Consider the following 20,997-nt stretch of genomic DNA (forward strand, 5'->3'; position numbering starts at 1 on the left):
ACACAGAATGTGATAGATTTTGAGTTCGGCTCTTTCCTATGAAGCACCCCCTATGCCTGGTCCTAGAGCGTGACTCAAATACATATACCTTGAACTTATTTCAGCAAGAAAAATATATCCCCAAATAAACAGTAAATAAATTGCGTAGATATGAATGACACATGTATCCCAATAGAAACCATATTATAGCTAAATCCTTTCAAAGTGGAAAAACTGCAATAAAGTCACAACAAAGCTGACAAAAACTGGTTGTACATTGGAATATATGGAGAAGTGAGAGAGGAGAGGGCAGATATGACAGGCAGTGAGAGAATCAATGTCTATTTAAACACCCCCAACCTTGTACTTAGAAACACAACATATGTAAATGTTTTACCCATAATGTATCCAAATGTTTCACAATGCAGCCTGCTCAGCAACAACAATGGTGTAATTTTGAAAAAGAACCTATAGTGTGTAGAGATAAATGAATGAAAAACGATGTGCTAACTAGAAGAGTCATGCTTACATAGAGACTCTAATATATATCTGATATACATGACATTGTGCTTTCCTCTGTATCTATGTGAGGTTTTTATTGTGAACGTGTACATTACCAACAAAAGTGAATGAGTTGAACAAGGTGGTACAGGGATACAGTTAATTTTCAAGCAATTAGATATCACAAGATGATTAGCATCAGAGTGAATGATTCAATCACTGCCCATTAATTAAGCTAAGTAGGGGGAAGCAATGCCTATATAAGACAGCTAAATAGGCATACCATTATCCCCTAAGGAAGTCGATGTTCCAATGAAATGCATAGAGCTTTGCCTAACACCCACGTTCTTTCACAAAGAGCTGCTTATTCTGACTTCAGTGAGCCTATGTCTTGCTTACATCTACCGAGATTTGAGCAAAAGTTCAGAGTGGAGCGCACATATAGCTCAGTTGGAGAACAACCAGAAACGAAAGAATAAAGAAAGCAGCAAATTAGTTATAAGATTGCTTTGTACATATTGATGTAAATGCAATCTTTTGTAACCATTATAAAAATGTAAACGATTCTTTACTATATGTGCTCTTTACATCACATGCATAAGTACAATGTGGGCTGGAAACGGAATTGAATTAGAATCCAATCTCCATAAAAAAATCAGCATCAGTACCCTGCCAGACAGACCTATTATACACAGCAACGATCTAGACACCAAGGGGTAAATGTATCAAGCTACGAGTTTCCAGCGGGTTTGAAAAGTGGAGATGTTGCCTGTAGCAACCAATCAGATTCTAGCTTTCATTTTGTAGAATGTACTAAATAAATGGTAACTAGTATCTGATTGTTTGCTATAGGCAACATCTTCACTTTTCAAACTCGCCGGAAACTCACAGCTTGATACATTTACCCCAAAATGTAAGTGCATTGTAAAGCGCTACGGAATCTGCTGGTGTTATATAAATAGATGATGATGATGATGATGATGAAGTGCATCTGCATCCAGAAATTTTAATGGTTCTTCACTATGTATGCATTCTTTACATAAGGAATCTTAACACAAGGATCTATATAAATCAAAAAATTAACCAGCTGGAAAACGGGATCCCATAATGAGTAACAGCAGAAAAACAGAAAAGAAAACCACAGCATTTACATATCATATGATTGATGAGCAACAACACTTATTGACATACGATTGGAACCATGCCATGGACATATGATTGGCTGCAAGTTCCATTGCAGGATATATAAGGGATGGCACGATTATTGTAACTTTACCTCTGCTGAAACCGCCCGTAGAAGGGGCGGAGAAATGCATCAGGTGTTGGCAGCATGCACGTACGCACCTTCCTTTCTTTTTTTTTTTGTGTATACACGCGTTTTGTTTGGCTGAGACACCAAAGCAGTATTGGAGTAGAGTCTTCTTTGTACCACACGGAAACAGCTACATTAAAACCTGGACACTCTACCACAGGCTCCAAGAAGGATACCAAGAGAGACAACCAGTCCCTGTAAGGTGCCGCGGATGTTTGATTGTTAAAGAGGACACGTTTGGCATACACAATGTGGTTAGTCTCTAATCCTACAGTTTATGACCGCTGGATACAACCTCTTCAGAGGACGTAATAATGCGGGTTGGCTCACATTGACTTTTTACTTGGGGACTAATTATTGGATATAGTCCTTAATTATATGACACCTGTGGACATTGTGTTTCTATAGCCGTGAACAATAGTGCTTCTTTAATTTCAATTTGATTATTTTATATATTCAGATCTCAATAAATATGTTGCTATAATATTAACCAGCGCTGCCACTTGTTCCTTTTTCCCTATACATCTGCATATTGCCCTACAGAATTTTTAATGGTTCTTCACTATGCATGCATTCTTTACACAAGGAACCTTAATACAAGGATCTATATAAATCAAAGAACTGACCAGCTGGAAAACGGGATCCCATAATGAGTGACAGCAGAAAAGAAGAAAAGAAAACCACAGCGGCATAAGGTCAGAGACTGTATTTAGGCATAAGGACATTTTTTGGTTAGAAAATTTGAGTCAAATAGGTATTATAGAAGACCACAGCAAGGTTGTTCAGACATAGAGAAACATATAAGGTAGCTAATAATCAGTAATCTTTACTGCTACAAAAACATCCGTAGAATACACACACACATACCTAACAGTGAATAGACCAAAGCAGCGTCGGGCCTGCATCAGCTATATTGTTCATTGTCTTTGGCAAGAGCTACACATCCCCTCCTGAGCTCATTAGGTGCTTATAAACAGCCACCTTGGCATAGACTCTCAGCCAAGTGATACAATACATTGAGCGCTATCCCTAAAAATTTAAATATTTTACAGTAAGGACGTGTTTGTTTAATCGCAAATTCAGGCCCATGCGGAGTCACGTATATACGCCTGTCAGTAGCTGTATCAATTGCAGGTGCTTGTAGGATGGTATAAATACATAGTAATAATGATGACTGTCAAAAGCAAAACCTATCACTCCTGATTGCCAATTCACCTCTGCAGTTGAAGGGTGCTTTCTTCATTAATCATGTTTATATTGAATAATTTTGTGGGCTTGCGTATTTTGAAATGAATTGAATTGCTCCTTTCATTCATGTGTGGGAAGGAATATTATATTGCTTTATGATAGATGTTTTTTTAAATGTAAAACAAACCTAATAGCGAATGTGTTTTTCGCTATCAAAATGTTAACAAACTTTTCTAATTTTAACAAACTTTTTCTACTTGTGCTTATGACCTGGTTGTGTGTAAGTGTATATGGATGCCTGACGTAAATTCGGCATATATACTACTGGCTCAGGGCTGGATGCATCTTTAGACGCCTATGCCTCAGCACATGGGTGTAAAAATACGTTATTTTTATGTACTGTTTTTAGAGCTTATGTTCTGAGCGTATATGCATTCAGCTCAGCATAAGCCTCTATGTCAGGAGGAAGTCATGCTGTGGGTTTACCTATAATAGTTTCAATGTCCCAGCATATCTAGCCTAGTGTTGGTTTCCACTTTAGCAAGTGTAGCCCTTGCTCTTGTCCCTTCATTTTAGTAAAAATCCAGTCCCTGCTGCATAGCACTGGCGCTGATAATGAATTTTGTGAGGCACACTTTTTTTTATCAGAGATTTTCCCATTCATTTCAATGAAGATTCTACATGCTGGAAACATGTTGACATGAAAGGGAAAAGTTGTGTGTTAATTTTTAAGATAACACCAAACTTTGCAAGATAATAAAATCAGAGCAAGATGTAGTTTCTTGCAGAGGGACTTGAATAATCTGGAGGATGGGCGGCCAAATGGAAGATGAAGTTCAACATAGATAAATGTAGGGTTATGCACTTAAAGATCAAAAACAAGCAAACAATCTATAAATTAAATGGGATAAATTTAGGGGAATCTATAATTAATCAAAATTTGGGAGGGCTCATAGACAGTAGACTTAGCAATAGTGCTCAATGTCAAGCAGCAGCTGCAAGGGCCAATAAAGTATTGGCATGCATGAAAAGGGGCATAGATGCAGAGGAAGATTGTGTAATTTTGCCACTATATAAATCGTTGGTAAGACATCATCTTGAATGCGGAGTACAGTTTTTTGCACCACTCTATAAAAAAGACATTTTGGAACTAGAAAGGGTTCAGAGAAGGGCGACAAAATTGATAAAGGGCTTGAAGTCATTAAGTTAAGAGAATAGGTTAGCCAGTTTAGGCGTGTTTATTTTAGAAAAGAGGCATCTAAGAGGATATATGATTACTATGTACAAATACATTAAGGGTCAATACAGAGAAACTTTATGGACACGTGGTCACCCCCTAAGATTAGAGGAGAGGAGGATTCACAACTAGCAAAGGAAGGGATTCTTTACAGTAAGGACAGTCAAAATATGGAATTCACTGCCAAGGAAGGTTCTGATGGCAGATTCAACTGATATGTTTAAGAAAGGGTTAGACAATTTTGTAGCGGAAAAGGGAGTCCAGGGTTGTGGTCGTTAATTAAAATGAAGGATAGTAGTGGATCCAGAGAGAAATATGACTGCAATATTGGGTCAGGAGGGATTTTACCTGATTGAAACAGATTCGCAGTTGTTTCATCTGGGTCAATCTCAAATATGAGAGGAATCGCAGGAGATCCAAAATAGGTTGAACTTGATGGACTGGTGTCTTTTTTTTAACCTCATCAACTATGTTACTATGTTACATGCATCTTCCAGCTCTACATCACTAGCACTTCCGCCAGCTGTACATCAGGAAGAATAAGTGTGTATACTTACTCCCCATGATAGTGTAGAGATAGCATAGAGATGTAGCTTGACAGTGTTAGCAGTAACTGTGAAAGTCACACTACTCTATTTGTACAGCATAACATAAGGGTGGGCATTCACTGTCCTTCAATGGACTTTGAAAAAAGGATTTAGCGTGAGTACAAAAATCCTATTTTTGTCATAAATCCATTGGAAGACACTGGAACCATGCAGAGTTCCCAAAGTTACTCATTAGGAAGTTAACGCTCTGAGGATATCGAACGCAAAACTTTGCTCTCCATCTTTGGACGAAAAAACATTTTTAAAATTTATAAAACTTAGTGAATGTGTGGGTAGTGGCAGTTACATAACCGGGGATCAGAGCCCAACTTAAAATGCGTTTCTTGTATCAATGCCACATCTATCTTGGTGGATATCAGGTCTCTGAACAACCTAGATCTCTTTTCCAGGATATTCAGACCCTTAACATTAAGGGTCAAAAACTTAAGGTTATCCAACATCATCTGAAAGAAACACTATATATGCATGGCATAACCCCTGACCAACCAGAGTATGAGTCCAGGCCACCCAAGTGGGTATTAGTGGGAAGGGGAGCGAAAGAGGGAGAAGGGCAGGAAAAAGGGTTAGGTAATAAACATAAAAATAAAAATAAACCAGTGCTAATAATAGTAGCATCTGAGTAAAATACTCATTAAATGTAGACATTAGAAAAGGAGGAGCCTAAACCCAGTCATGCTCCGGAAAAACCTGTGCTGTCAGGGGGTACTGGGGTAATTGATGACAGTGACAATCAAACATAAAAAAATAAATAAAAAAAATTTCATTGTGTACTACAACTTATGTAACCTTAAAGGAGGATACCTTCTACAGTAACAGTAGATATGAGAACGAAACTTAGAAATTTAGAAGAATTACACTACAAGTATAAACAAATTTCTTAATTAAAGAACTATGTCTTTCTTGATCTTGTCTCAGAGAGTATAGCGCTTAGAGTGAACAAAAAGTACAAAGTGCCATTTACGTATCTAACTCAAGCTGAAGTAAGTCCAGGGCAACCAAGAAGATCGTCCGTTGATCTCTCTAGCAGATAATCAATGTACCCTCCCTTGGGAGGAGAGGTTGAACATCTATACAGGCACTTAGTGGCAAAAAGAAAAAAGACAGCATATATTTTACCAACAGGGCAGCTACGGACCAAGTGTTTGAGAAGTCTGTCTAAATAGATCAACAAAGGCACGTGATCCACATGCAAAACCCTATAACTATAAAGAGCATATGATGTTTGGAGAGGCTTCAGGTGTCTTCCTGCGTTGCCTTGTTCTGACCTTTTTAAGGGGTTTTCCTTTGTTTGCCAACTTGTCGGAATCTTTCCTCAGCCTGTGGTGCCGCAAACAAGGGCATATGCAAGGTTGACTCTAGTCATTCAGGAAGCGGAATCTGTTGAATATCTAATGTAGAGCAAAAAGCAGCGACTTCTGACGGCTCTCTTAAGGTTGCAGATCTTCCTTCGTGAACCACCTGCAGTTAAAATGGAAAGCACCAGTGATACCTGATATTTTTCTTATGTAGCTCCTCAGTCAGAGGCTTAAACATTCGTCTTTGATGGAGCGTATGCCATGAGGGATCTTGAAACACCTGAATAGTCTGGTCATTAAACTTGAGACCATCCAGTTGCCGTAATTTCCGTAGAATTTCATCCTTCTGAGCAAAGTAGTGTAAACGGCAGATAACATCCCTGGGGCGTTCCGAGGGAGCTCCTCTTGGCCTCAAAACTCTGTGGGCTCTATCGAAGGTAATCAAGTTTTCTGAGGTTTTTCCAGGACTTCGTTGAAAATTTTTATAAGGGCGTCCACTAGGCCTTGAGTAGGTACATCTTCTGGCAGCCCTCTGATTCTCAAATTATTCCTACGACCTCGATTATCCATATCATCAAGCTTGTACTGGAACCACTGTAGGGCTTTTGCTTGTGCCGTTACCGTGGATTGCAGTGAGCCATAATGGTCATCCTCCGCTTCTTTACGTTCTTCCAAGGTCACCAACCTATGAACCAAATGAGCAATATCTGCTTGAACAACTTCTTGTGGGACCACCTCTTGTATCTTTGCCTCCAATATCTCAAAGTCTTTTTTAAAAGGTACTTCTTTTTTTGTAGGTAAAGCACGGAGTAGCTGCATGACTTGCGCTAAATCAGGTTGGTCCTTGGTTGGTGATGGCTCAACAATTTGTGTCTTTGTTGCGAGAGACTCAGGTGTGGATGGCTGAGAAACACTATTAGATGAGGCCATGTTGCTTGCTTCTGAGATAGTTGATGATTTCAAGAATGTACGTAGGTCCGAGCGTTGAAGAGTTATTGTTGTTGACTTTCTAGTAACTCTAGTGTTTCCTTTCTTGTCTTTGCCCATCTAGGCTCTCAGATTATGCACTTCATACTTTAACCCAGAGGGTAAAACGCTGAGAGTTGCCATTCTCCTCTCTAGGCACCTCTCTGTCAAGAATATTACTATACATAAGCTACAGACAGGTAGAGGTTTAGTTTTGAAATGTAAGATCTTTAACCAACCTTTTACTTTTGTGAATGCATATGCTCCAATTAGTAATCAATCTGTTTTCTTAGAAACCATGCTGGATAGAGTGGATCCCCTGAGAGAGGGAATCCTTATTTTAGGCGGTGATTTTAATTGGATTCTCCAACCTGCGGTAGATGCTTCATCTGGGGCGCCCAGATATTCCGGGAAGGTGCATCGCAAGGTGAGGCGCATCTTACATGAACACCAGCTGGTCGATACATGGAGGCTTAGACACCCTCTTGAACGGGGATTATACTTTTTTTTCACATCCAAACAACATTTATTCACGTCTACACTATTTATTTTTACATCATACTTCTTTAACCATACTAAAGGAAGTGGCAATAGGTCAGACCACATGGTCTGACAATGCCCCGGTTTACATGTCACTGTCACTAACACACCCGGGCCGTAGAATATATACATGGAGAATGAATGAACTCTTAATCCAAAACGCAAATAATAAAGCCCAAATTGAGGCGGAAATAGGTGAATAAGTCAGTTTGAACACTCCTGAGGTTTCCGAAATCTCATTATGGGAAGCTCACAAATGTGTTATAAGGGGAAAATTTATACAGTTGGGTATGCTTATGAAAAAAAAAAAATTGCTTACCAAAACACTCTTCTCAAGAAAATCAAATCTCTAGAGATGAGACAAAGTTTCACAGGAGGGGAGCACTCTAGCTGAGTTAGCTGAAGTCAGAAAGGCATTAAATAAACTGCTATCTGATAAGATAAAGTTTGACTACCGTAAATGCCACAATAAGTTCTTTCAATGGGGGGACAAACCAGGTAAACTCTTGGCTTGTGCTCTGAGGGCTCAAAGATCACAATTTTATATACCTTGTATTAAATCAGACACCGGGAAACTGTGTAACACCTCGTCTGAAATAGCCGCGGCATTCTACAATTATTATTCTGCGCACTATAACCTCACTAGTAACTTAAACCAAGCAACACGCTCACTTAAACAAGAACTTATAGCCAACTACCTTAACAGGTGTGACTATCCTACATTAGATGCTGAGAGTATACAAATGTTGGAGGCTCCCTTCTCCCTTGGAGAACTAGAGGAAGCACTCAAGACAACCAATTCTGGGAAGAGCCCAGGCCCTGACGGTTTTACAGTATCATATTATAAAACCTTTAAAACTCAATTAATGCCAATTATGCTTCAGGCCTTCAATTCGATATCTGCACAATCTCATTTCTCGCGCCACTCCCTGGTAGCGTATATCACGGTAATAACTAAAGAAGAAAAAGATCCAGTGCTACGCCCTAGCTATAGACCAATATCATTGTTAAATGTTGATTTAAAATGATATGCCAAACTTATAGCTAATAGATTGAAAATCTTATTGTCCCAGATCAGGTAGGTTTCATTTCGGGTCGGGAGGCACGAGATAATACAACAAAAGTTTTAGATTTAATCCAGTGTGCAACATTTACTAATACACCGATGGTCCTACTATCTACAGACGCGGAGAAAGCATTAGACAGAATAGATTGGGATTTAATGATGGGCATACTTCGTCACTTAGGTTTAGGCCCCTTAAGTTTAGCACGACTTCAAACGATGTACTCACATCCGACGGCTAGGGTCTGGGTTAATGGTGATTTGTCAGAGCCAGTTAACATTACTAATGGGACAAGACAGGGCTACCCCCTTGTGCAGCCCTTGCGGTCCTTACAAACCTGGTAATTTCAATACCGAATTTGTAAGAACTCTCTAATTTTAAGGTTAACTATTCAAAATCCGTGGCCCTCAATATTACAACAACCTTGGCGGTAGTTGAAGGTATGAAGCCAGCTTTCCTCTTCGTTTGGCATCCCACCCAACTTAAATATTTGGGGTGATTATAAACAAAGACCTCTCAAAGGTTTATGCAGACAATTTACTCCTTATTACCGCTGCCATTCGGAAAAATTTCAGAGACTGGCTCATGAAGGACTTTACGCTGATGTCGGTGGTTTACAACTGCCACATTTCTTAACTTATTACGATGCCGTCATGCTAAACAGGGTTCTTGACTGGATGAGAGGGGGACCAGATAAACAATGGGTGTGGATTGAGGGACACACATTAAGATCACAAATCAAATTTACCGCCTGGCAGCCATCTTTTTCTATTATAAAAAAAAAAAACAACTATTGCCCCTACCTTGACAAGGTGGTCCAGATTACGGCATATACCACATATCTCAACAAAATACTCACCCTTGACTCCACTCTACGATAATTCAGAATTTCCCCCAGGGTGCATAAAACAGGCCTTTCACTGGTGGATACAAGCAGGGATCACTCGTATTGGCCAGCTGGTGGGGGCCTCAGGGGTCATACCTTTTGCAGATTTGCAATTGAAATGGGACTTGCCTAATTCAGACATATGGAGATATGTACAGATGAAACATTTAATAGGTTCCCCAGGGATTCGGTAGTTCGCAGGACGAACACTCACACAATTTGTGTCCTTATGCATGGACACCCAACACCCGAAACACACATTACCAACTATATATGTGTAACAGACTTATCTTATCACCGCCGTCCAGGAAGCCGCAACCCGAAGGCGGTCACGTGACAGCAGCTTAGAGGTGGGGATTTTGAATCCCCGTCAGTATTGAAGATCACTCTGACACTCGCTGAGTGTCAGAGCAACACTTACCTGTTCCTGGCTACTGTTCTTCGTGGATTTCTGTGTCTTCCAGTCTCCTGTGTCTGCCTGTGTTCTGATCCTACCTGTTTCCACTATTCTGGCTCTCCAACCCCTGTGGACCGACCCAGCTTGCTGACTACCCTTCCATTCTTGTGACCCGTGTACCGACCCCGGCCTGATTGACTCAGAGTTGCCTCCTGTCTCTGCCTGTCTCCATTCCTGGAACTGGCCTGATTGACTCCGCATCTTCCACTCCTACTCCGCTGCACTACATCTTGGGGCGAACCTGAGGACCGCAACCTGCGACTCCTGGCAGCAAAGCCCACCCCGCCTTGCGGCGGTTCTTGGTGAACACCGGGGAGATCGTTAGACTCCGCACCTCAAGTAAGCCAGTGCTAATCAAGATTAGTAGTAATAATCCAGTATCTGTTACAATATGGTATACTAATTGAACATTGCTTCTGTAAATTACCAAAATTCACAGGTGAATGGGAACGCGAGTTAATAGTTATCATTCCGGAGTCGGATTGGAACTAAATATTCCAACGTACCCAAGTTAGCTCAGTGTGTGTGCGAGTGGTGGAAACGCAATATAAAGTGCTGTCTCGGTGGTACCAGTGCCCCAGCGTCTTAGCAAAAATGTTCCTGGGATTTCCAGATCTTTGTTGGAGATGCCAGAGAGAGCCGGGCACTCCATTGCATATTTGGTGGACGTGTCCGCTCTTAGGCCTTTTGGGATATTGTTATACTCCTTTCTAGTGAAATAGTGGGTACTGCTCTTCCAAATTGTCCAAGTTATTGGCTATTAAATGACTCCAAAATACCCATTTCCCAATACAAAAAATCTACTGTGAAATATTTGAGTAGTGCAGCAAAGGCTGTGATATCGGTCCATTGCAAGTCAACAACTGCCCCTCCTATTAAAGAATGGTTTGAAAAATTAGACTTTTATATGTCCATGGATGACCTGATCTACTCTTCAGAAGATAAAACCAGGGCATTCTATCTAATATGGTGCAAATGGATGGAGTTGAAGGAAACTTCTTTATATGCTCATTGGAATAAAGTCCAAGGTTTATTTCCCTTAAATTTTCCCCTTCCTCCCTTCCCCGCCCTCCCTCTCCCCCTATACTATCCACTAATGGTATGACAAATATGTTGCCCCCACTATTTTGAAATGTATAGTGTTTAGCTATAAACACTATACATTTGTTGATATTTACTTGAACGTATCTTATTGATTCTTATCTCAGGCATGGTTAGATTTATATATACGATGTGTTGTGATTAATGACTGAAGACAACACTCAACTGTCCATATAATACGATTTTATTGTGTAAAAGTTGTACCATTTCTTTCTAACAATAAAAAGAGAATTTATAAAAAAAAAACAAAAAAAAAATACTTAGTGAATGTAGGAACAGAAGACAAGGTAGCTGCCCGACACAACTGTTCCGCGGAGACCCCATGCCAAACCACAAATTAAGAGTAATACAACACAATAACAAAAACTCTTTCACTTCCCTGCTAGGCACTGAGTTCTGTTAGACTTAGTCAGAAGAGAAAAATCTCACAAAGGAGTTAAATATTTGAAATATACTCTAGCGCTGTAGTTTGGGGAGATGAGTCCTCCCATACACAGCCTGTGCTCTGGAGTGTTCTCTGTGCTTGTGATGCTGCTTATTACCGACAACAACTGTATGGGTCTGTGGTCATTACCTGCGACGGTAGTAACTGGTTCCCCTGTCTGCAGCTACTATCAATGATCATGGGCTTGCAATCAGAGCTATTTGATACCTCTTTCCCCATTCCAATGTCTATTGAATGTAGGGCAGCTTGACACACAGCCTTGCGGCTAGCATTGCCGTCTGATGACAGACATAAAATAAATAACACAGATTAAACATTATCTTACAGGATCTTAACTTAAGAAACTTCTTATTTCAGTCTGCTGGACAAAACCATGTTACAATGCAAGGGGTGCAAATTAGTATTCTGTTTTGCACATAAGTCAAATACTGACTGTTTTTTCATGTAGCACACAAATATCAACTTTAAATTTCAGTGTATAAATAAGCTATCAAGTATTTGTGTGCTACATGAAAAAACAGTCAGTATTTAACTTATGTGCAAAACAGAATACTAATTTGCACCCCTTGCATTGTAACATGGTTTTGTCCAGGAGACTGAAATAAGAAGTTTCTTAAATTAAGATCCTTAATGAATCAGGCCCTAGATTAGGGATTATGGAACTGATTCATTAAGGTACTTAGGCAAGAAATTGAGTAAGTTTTCTGGACAAACACATGTTACAATGCAAGGGGTGCAAATTGGTTTATTATTTTGCACACAAGTTAAATACTGGCTATTTTCATGTAGCACACAAATACTTGATAGCTTATTTGTACAATGAAATTTAAAGTTGATATTTGTGTGCTACATGAAAAAAAAAGCCAGTATTTAACTTATGTACAAAATAATACACTAATTTGCACCCCTTGCATTGCAACATGGTTTTGTCCATAAAACGTAAGTAAGAAAACTTACTCAAATTCTTGCCTAAGTTCCTAAATGAATCAGGCCCTATATTTGGAAAATTGTCCCTCTGAATCTAAAAGGCAGTGTTTTTCACCAGGGGGGTCGATCGTGGGCGGTCACGGAGCATCAACCAGAGGCAGTTTCACAGACTGACAATGACGTCAGTTAGTCAACAAACAGAAGATGCACAGGCGCAGCACCCCTGACGTTCACTCCCAGACATCCACTGTCAGAGCTCTGCCCTTCCCCTTCATTGAGATCGTACCGAGAAGCCGTTTTTGCAGATAGCAATAGTAATAGCAACAGAAAACAGTTGAGTTTGACCTTTAATATGTGCACGTTTGTGTTCAAGAGAAAACATGAGGATTGCGGTAAGGGTGAAAAAGTACAGTTCCCACTTGCAGTAAAACTGGTGTGATTAGAAAAACAAATGTCCCTATTTGAACAATTATTTAGATCAGGGATTTACTTGGTATGGTGATGAATTTATCCTACACCAGAACGAGTTATTTGTGATGATAAATTGGCCTATAAAGCCACGGTACCCAGCAAATTAAAGAGACGTTATGAGACATGGTCTCATAATGACAACACTCAATACTTTGAGAGAATTTTAAATGAGAGAAAATAGAGCCTGATATTTTCTTAAACATTCATCAGAGTTTCTAATAAAGCTCAAAAGGCCAGCTACTTAGTTGCAGAATTAGATGCTAAAAACATAAAACCTTATACAGCAGCAAAGACACTTTTTCTTCCCTGCTTGCAGTACCGCAGTAAAAACAATGTTTGGAAGTGACGTAGAAAAACCTAAAAAGATTCCGCTCTCAGATAATACCATTAGCAGACGGATATATGATATGTCAGCAGATATAGACAAAACTGTGGGAGCCTCTGTAATAGAAAGTGAAATTTTTGCACTTTGAGTAGACGAGTCTACAGATATTGTAAGGAAGTTACTATTGGCATTCATTTGCTAAATTAGTAATGCTAAACTAGTAAACCAGTTTGATTTTTTATTGTATAGAGTTCGAACAGCTACAACAGCCATGATATATTTACTACATTAAGTATATACTTGGGAGCTATTGTTTGTCCTGGAAATGTATGTAGGAATTTGTACAGTTAGTGTTCCATCAATGGCTGGTTCAATGAATGTCTTTGTATTATTAGCAAAGAAAGAAAACTGTGATGTCATAGCTACACATTGCTTTCTCCATCGTTAGGTGTTGGTTGGAAAAACAAATAATTTGAAGGTTGTACTAGACAAAGTTGTAAAACTGGTAATCTACATAAAAAGGACACTTAAATCATGACTGTTTGGCAAAGAAGTTGGTGCAAAACAGGTGAATTTTCTTTTGCACACAGAAGCAAGATGGCTATTAAAAGGCAAAGTGTATAAACTAAAGCATGAGTTACTTCAGTACTATCTCCCAAACTTATATACTGATGACAATGACTATTTATCAAGTTCACCAAAGCAGTATCAAGCTCACCAAAGCTCAGTCTCACAGAAGAAGAAGAATTAATTGATAAACGTAATAATGGCTGACTGAAATTAAAACATAAGGAAGTACCTCTGGATGAATTCTGGATAGGAATACAGAATGAATATTCTGAAGTTGCAAAACAAACTCAGGTAAATCTCATGCAATTTTCCACATCTTACCTGCATGAGTTCATGAGTTTGGATTTTCACAAACATAAAACCCAACAAGGCTACAATCAGTCGAGGAGTAAATGAGGGTATGTCTGTCCAGTATTCCACCTAAGCTTAAAAGGATCTGCCAATCATGCTAGGCGCAAAATTCTCACTAAAAATGTACTGTTAGGTTTATTTTATTTTATATTTTGTATGTGTGTTTTAAGAGCAGGTATGTATTTGTTGCTATCATTATTATTCACAGTACTCTTTGGAAGTCTTTCTAATGGAAAATTGATAGGGGTGCCACAGAATAAGATTTTACTTCAAGGGTGTCATCAATGAAAAAATAGGATTTTTATTCACTGTGAAATCTGTTTCTCTGACTCCATTGGGGGAACACTGCAAGACATTTGGTTATAGTAGGTGGGATTAGGAGTTTAGGCACTTATCACCCCTCCTCTTCTGCATAGACCTTTGTTTTGTATAACCAAGAAGAGAAGAAAGGGCCAACGGGGCAAAAAATAGAACCAAGTAACTTTAACAGAACCAGACTACTTTTAGAGCAAAAGGAGGGTGCGCAGTGTCCCCCAATGGAAATAGAGGAACAAATTTTACGGTGAGTAAAAATCCTATTTTCTCTTTCCTACCATTGGGGGACACTACAATACATTGGGGACATACCAAAGCTAACCTAAGGGAGGGATTGCTCTGGAACGGCTGCGCGTAACACCTTGTGCCCAAAGCTCGTATAAGCGGATGTGAAGCCCGCATCCTATAATATTTGAAAAACACAACTGCTCCGCCGAAGCACCATCATCATCAACATTTATTTATATAGCGGCAGCAAATTCCGTAGCACTTTACAATTGGGAACAAACATTAATAAAACAATACTGGGTAATACATACAGACAGAGAGGTAAGAGAACCCTGCTCGCAAGCTTACAATCAATGGGACAATGGGAGTTTGAAACACAAGGGCATGTGTTACATCATATTGCACAATGGACCAGCTAGAATGCAAAGGTAAAAGTATTGAGTGGGCTGTGTGTGTTGCAATGTTGGTCAGAGTGTTGTAGAGGATGGTAATAGGATGGTAATAGGGTAATCTAGGGAAATTAAGATGGTGGTAGAGGAATATCATAACCTTGTCTGAAGAGGTGGGTTTTCAGTGAACGCTTGAAGGTTTGAAGACTAGAGGAAAGTCTTATTGTGCGTGGGAGGGAATTCCACAAAGTGGGTGCAGCCCGGAAAAAATCCTGTAACCGAGAATGGGAGGATGTGATGAGAGTGGAGGAGAGAGGTAGATCTTGTGCAGAACGGAGGTGTCGAGTTGGGAGATATTTCGAGACAAGTGAGGAAATGTATGTCGGTGCAATTTTGTTGATGGCCTTGTATGTTAATAGAAGAATTTTATATTAGATTCGTTGAAATACAGGCAGCCAATGTAGAGACTGACAGAGGGGCTCAGCAGAGGAATAACGGTTTGCAAGGAAAATCAATCTAGCCGCTGCGTGCAAAATAGATTGTAGTGGTTCTAGTCTGACTTTGGGAAGACCAGTAAGGAGGGAATTGCAATAGTCGATGAGGGAGATGATGAGTGCATGAATTAATGCTTTTGCGGTGTCTTGTGTCAGATATGTGCCTATTCTGGAAATGTTCTTTAGGTGTATGTAACATGATTTAGATATAGAGTTGATGTGGGGAATAAACGACAGTTGTGAATCAAGGATTACACCTAGGCAACGAGCTTGCGGGGTGGGATTTATGGTCATGTTATCAACAGAAATAGAAATGTCAGGCAAGAAGCTTCTGTTTTTGGGTGGGAATATTATTAATTCAGTTTTTGAGAGATTGAGTTTGAGTTGACGAGAAGACATCCAAGATAAAATGGCAGAAGCCAGTCAGTAACGCGAGACAACACAGATGGTGAAAGATCAGGAGAGGATAAATTTGTGTATCATTCGCATAAAGATGATACTGAAATCCAAAGGAGCTTATTAGTTTTCCAAGAGAAGTGGTGTAGATAGAGAATAGCAGAGGACCTAGGACTGAGCCTTGTAGTACTCCAACTGATAAGGGAAGCACTCTGAGGGAGTCAATTCGATATTGAAGAGGTCCCATTTTTCCTGCTTCTCCCAGCAACAGAACCTTGATTATAAGTGAGGTATCAATTCTGTGTTTTATCCTTTTTATTTTAAAAGAAACAATTGCTTTATATTTGTATGCCTTTTATTATCTGTTTTATCTTAAGCATTGTGGAGGTATTTTCCATATTAAATTACACTTAATAAGTTCAAGTCTCTGTGTTCTTACGAATTCATGCAGCAGTTTGGTTAAGACGCTACATAATTGAAACAAAGAGAACATTGAGGTTTATGTGAACTGATTAAAGTAAATTGTGTTAGATTAATGCTAGGGAGGACCGAAGGCTTCCTAAATAAGAGTGTCAGCTCTTGTCAGAAAAAACCTTGGTGGTGGCATAATTAGTATCGCAAAGCTAGTGTGTGGCATAGATAGGGAAGGATTTAATCATTTTAGACAGACCAGGTGAGTGTGTTTTGGTTAACCCTGTGTCACACACGCATCACGCAGACTCAGGTGAGTGCTGTTCGTGACAAATGATGTGCCGCCCAAGAAGCGCCAACAGCCCTGGAAGAGTGAACTCTCAAAGTCACTGGGACAGATCGAGAGGCATGTACATAAGCCAACCGAATGGTGGAAGTTATCCAGCGGGCAAGAGACTGCTTGGAAGCTGGCCAGCTCCACTTATGAGCATCATAAAGGACTAAAAGGTCATTAGTCTTACGGACAAAGGCTGTACGGTCAACATAGCACTGAAGAGCATGAATCACGTCCAGCAGAGGTAAAGTGTCATCTGAGGAGGTAGAAGAAGAACAAAATGCTGGGATCACAATCTCCTGATTCAAGTGGAACCTGGACATCACCTTCGAAACAAAAGAAGGATTGGTGCGAAGCACAGCTCTTTCCATGTGGAAAATCAAAAATGTGGGAGTGCAGCAAAGCGCTCCGAATTCTGAAACCCTGTGAGCAGAAGCGATGGCCAAAAGAAACACTGCATTCCAAATAAGATTACGTAAATCCACAGAATCCAGTGGTTCAAAAGGGGCCAAGGCAAGTGCTCTGAGCACCAGATTGAGATCCCATGTCTCCACAGGATGAAAAAAGGAAGGCTAAACATGAAGAACCCTGCGAAGGAACGTCTCGACATCCCATAAGACTGCCAACTGGCGCTGAAAATGAATGGAGAGCACCTGAGCAACCAAGGCGGAGTCTCTTATCCATGCCAGTCTGCAAAAAGGAATGCACCCTAAGGAGCCTAAACTGGGGCGTGTGAAAACCCCGAGATTCACACCAAAGGATGTACACCTTTGAGACCTGATGATAAATGGCCGAAGATGTCCTACAGGCTTTATTCAAGGTACCAATCACCTCCTGCGAAATACCTCTGGCTTTAAGAACTAGGGTCTCAACAGCCACTCTGTCAAAGTTAGACAATCTAAACAATTGCAGAAAAGAGGACTCTGAACCAGAAGGTCTGGCCGCATTGGTAGACGGAAGGGAGGCGCCGCTGCCAGCCCCAGGATGTCTGAAAAATATGCCCTGCGAGGCCAATGAAGGGCAATCAGGATTGCAGGAACCCGCTCTCATTTTAACTTCTTTAACTCCCGCGGGATCATGGGAATTGGAGGGAACAGGTACACCTGCCAGAAGTGCCATGGAATCGTCATGGCATCGGTGAATCTCACCTAACAGTCTCTTGACTTTGAGCAGTAAAGGGGGACCTGAAAATTCAGTCTGGACGCCATGAGGTCGATGTCCGGAATGACCCAACGCTCCACCAGGAAGGCAAAGACGTCTCTGTGGAGAGACCATACCTCTGCGTGAACCGTCTGCCTGCTGAGACAGTCGGCATCCCAATTTTCCATGCTGCTCTGCCCAGGTCATAATCCTGTGGCACTGTCTGACTGAATCTTTAGAGGTTTCCCGGATAGGAACTGCTGCGCCTAAATAAAAAACCTGTGCACCACTCTGAGCTCCAGGACATTGATTACAAGAATGGTTTCCTGGGGAGACAAAAGACCTCGGAACCTTAGGGATCCCCACCCCAACCTAACAGACTTGCATCTGTTGTAGCCGGGTCCAGGGCCAGGCACAAAACAATTGACCTTTTTGCAGATTGTGTCTGGTTACTCTCCAAGAGAGGGATAGACAAGTGGGTCTGGACAGACTGATGATCTGCCTGTCCAGATGAACATGGGAGCCGGACCAATTCTGAAAAATCTCCCTCTGGAGAGGTCGAGAGTGGAATTGCGCAAACGGTACTGCTTTGAACACTGACACCATGGTTCCCAGAAACTTCATGCAACTGAAAGAAGAAACTTCTTTCTGTGCCAAGAGAGTCCTGGTCTTCCGCTGAAGTGAGAGGAGCTTGTCCCTTGGTATGTAGACCCTCTGTGTCACTGTATTGTAGATGAGGCCTAAGAAACGCATCTGTTGCACCGGCTTGAGCAAGGACTTGGGTATGTTCAGAACCCAGTCGTGCGCTTCCAGTAACTGAATGGTGATATGGATGTGGTGTGCGAGAAGGGAAGCTGATGGAGCCTTCAGAAAGAGGACATCAGGATAGGGTATTATCATGACTCCCTGGGAGCTCAGTAGTCCTGCCATAACCACTATTATCTTCGTAAACACTAGAGGCACGGTGGCTAGACCGAAGGGCAGGGCCCTGAACTGGAACTGAGAAATCCGAACAGCAAAGCGGAGGAGACACTGGTGCCTCTTCCAGATTGGTACATGTAAGTAGGCATCCTTGATGTCTACGGAGGCCAGGAACTCTCCCTGTTCCATGCCTGCAATGACTGTGCGCAGGGACTCCATCCATCCTGAGAATTCTGACTTGCCTGTTGAGGCAAGTCAGAACCTCTTTCCTGTTGTGGGTCTTGGACAATAACCCCGAATGCTAGGAATGGCTGGATGGCTTCCTGAAGTGCCTTGCGCCTGATGGGACAAACCTGGAAGGGCTGTGGTGAAGAACCTGCTCTCTGGAAACTGGACTAAGGTTTTGGCATATTCTCGGGCACTATCCTCCGCACCCAAGCATCTGTCATGCCGCGGGCTTGTGACAAGGCCTTGTGACTCCTCGCCTAACTGCAGCTCTGCCTCAATTGTATGCTCCTCTGGGAACCAAGGAGTGACCTCACAATGGGGCACACCGATCTCAGCCAAAGCAACGAGTGGACCGAAAGTGTCCGTGTCGTGGCCTGGTAGAGCTGATGGGAAGAGAGGTAGTCTTACCTTTAGTGGTCACCTGGATCACTTGCTGTAATTCTGACCCAAACAGAGTGATGTTATTAAAAGGCAAGCATCGAGTCAACGTCTACTGCCCAAGAGCGTAACCATAAGGTGCCACAATAATGAGGCCTGAAAGTATGGAATTTACAGATACAGCATCCATGGCTGCCTGACCCACATAATCAGAGGCTTTCTGGATGTGCTCTGCTAAAGTGATAAGTTCCGTTCTTGGATCGTCATCCTGGATACCTCTAACTAGCTGCTTTGACCATAGCTGGATGGCTTTATTAACCTAAGCTATGGCCATGTTGGGGCTAAACAAACTGCCTGCCACCACAAACGCTGAGTGGAAGACCAGGTCATACTTCTTGTCAGTGGGGTCACTTAGAGAAACCCTGCCCTGCGTAGGCATAGCAGTAGTAGTAGCCAGAGGAGCCACAGGGGTGTCCAGCCTAGGAGTTCCTTCCCATTTAACAAACTCCTCTGCCGGGAGAGAGTAAAGAGATTTAAATCTGCCCAGCAGATTTGGCTTCTGCCAAGCTTCAGACGCCATTTCCATCAACTGAGGAGAGGATGGGAAACAGGCTGCGATTTATGTCTCTTAAATAAGGCAAACGCGGAGGAGGCCGTAGGCTCAGGCTCCGCAAAGCCTAAAGAGTGATTCCTAGGATGACATTATCCACAGTGTGTGTGGATGAGGAATCCCTTGAGCTAACAGTGTCTTCCTCTTGTAAATCAATATCCAACTCGCCATCATCGGCTGAGGAATGTTCCGAATCCTGATCTTGAATATCTTCTGAAATAATACATTTACTCCTCTGGAAGATGATAAGCAACTGTGCCGCACCCTGGGCGAACTCAGACTGGGATAATGGCATAGCAGCTTCTGTTTGGTAAGACATGCCTGCAACAGATATGGACTGCGCAGCCTGAGTTTGTGTAGAAGTGAGAGAAAGTGAAGTTTCACGTATCTCTGTGGACTTTAACATCACCTTAGTGTGTTCGGCTACTGATGCCAGTGATCTAGTCCACACCGGCTCCCCTAGAGCTGCTGACACCTAAGTGGGAGCACATTGCTCGCGGATCTCACCTTTGCAAGCTGCAGGGAATTTCCGGGTTAGGCTGTCCAGAAGATAAATTAAGATAATTTAGAATTACATATGTTACATAAATAATGCAGCACAGACGTACCAGCAGCTCCTTTACCCTTGTAAGTCCCCTTTTCAGACATAATGCAATGTTAGAAAGGTGTAACCGTAAAAATATCTTGTTTAATATATATATTATTCTTATATATTAAAAAAATGTATTATATAGATAACTTGTGTAGTAGGAAATAATACCAATCCTATATACTCCTGATATTAGACACCAATACCCAGACTCTGAAACCAGTTCTGTCCCAGTGTCTAAAAACAGACTAAAAAGGATAAACTCTTGAGACATCAATGATGTCCAAACAATACAGAGGTACCAGTTTAGGAGAGGCAGAGTAGGTTCAGCATGCAGAGCA

The 20,997-nt window shown here is 41.3% G+C and overlaps 1 protein-coding gene across 6 annotated transcripts in view; it reads right to left on the reverse strand.

The window, feature by feature from the left end:
- Positions 1 to 20,997, reverse strand: part of RBBP5 (RB binding protein 5, histone lysine methyltransferase complex subunit) — a 103,420-nt gene that overhangs the window by 60,095 nt on the left and 22,328 nt on the right. The gene's annotated exons all lie outside the window — the stretch shown is intronic.

The sequence above is a fragment of the Mixophyes fleayi genome, chromosome 2 (assembly GCF_038048845.1).
Source record: "Mixophyes fleayi isolate aMixFle1 chromosome 2, aMixFle1.hap1, whole genome shotgun sequence".
Taxonomy (NCBI): domain Eukaryota; kingdom Metazoa; phylum Chordata; class Amphibia; order Anura; family Limnodynastidae; genus Mixophyes; species Mixophyes fleayi.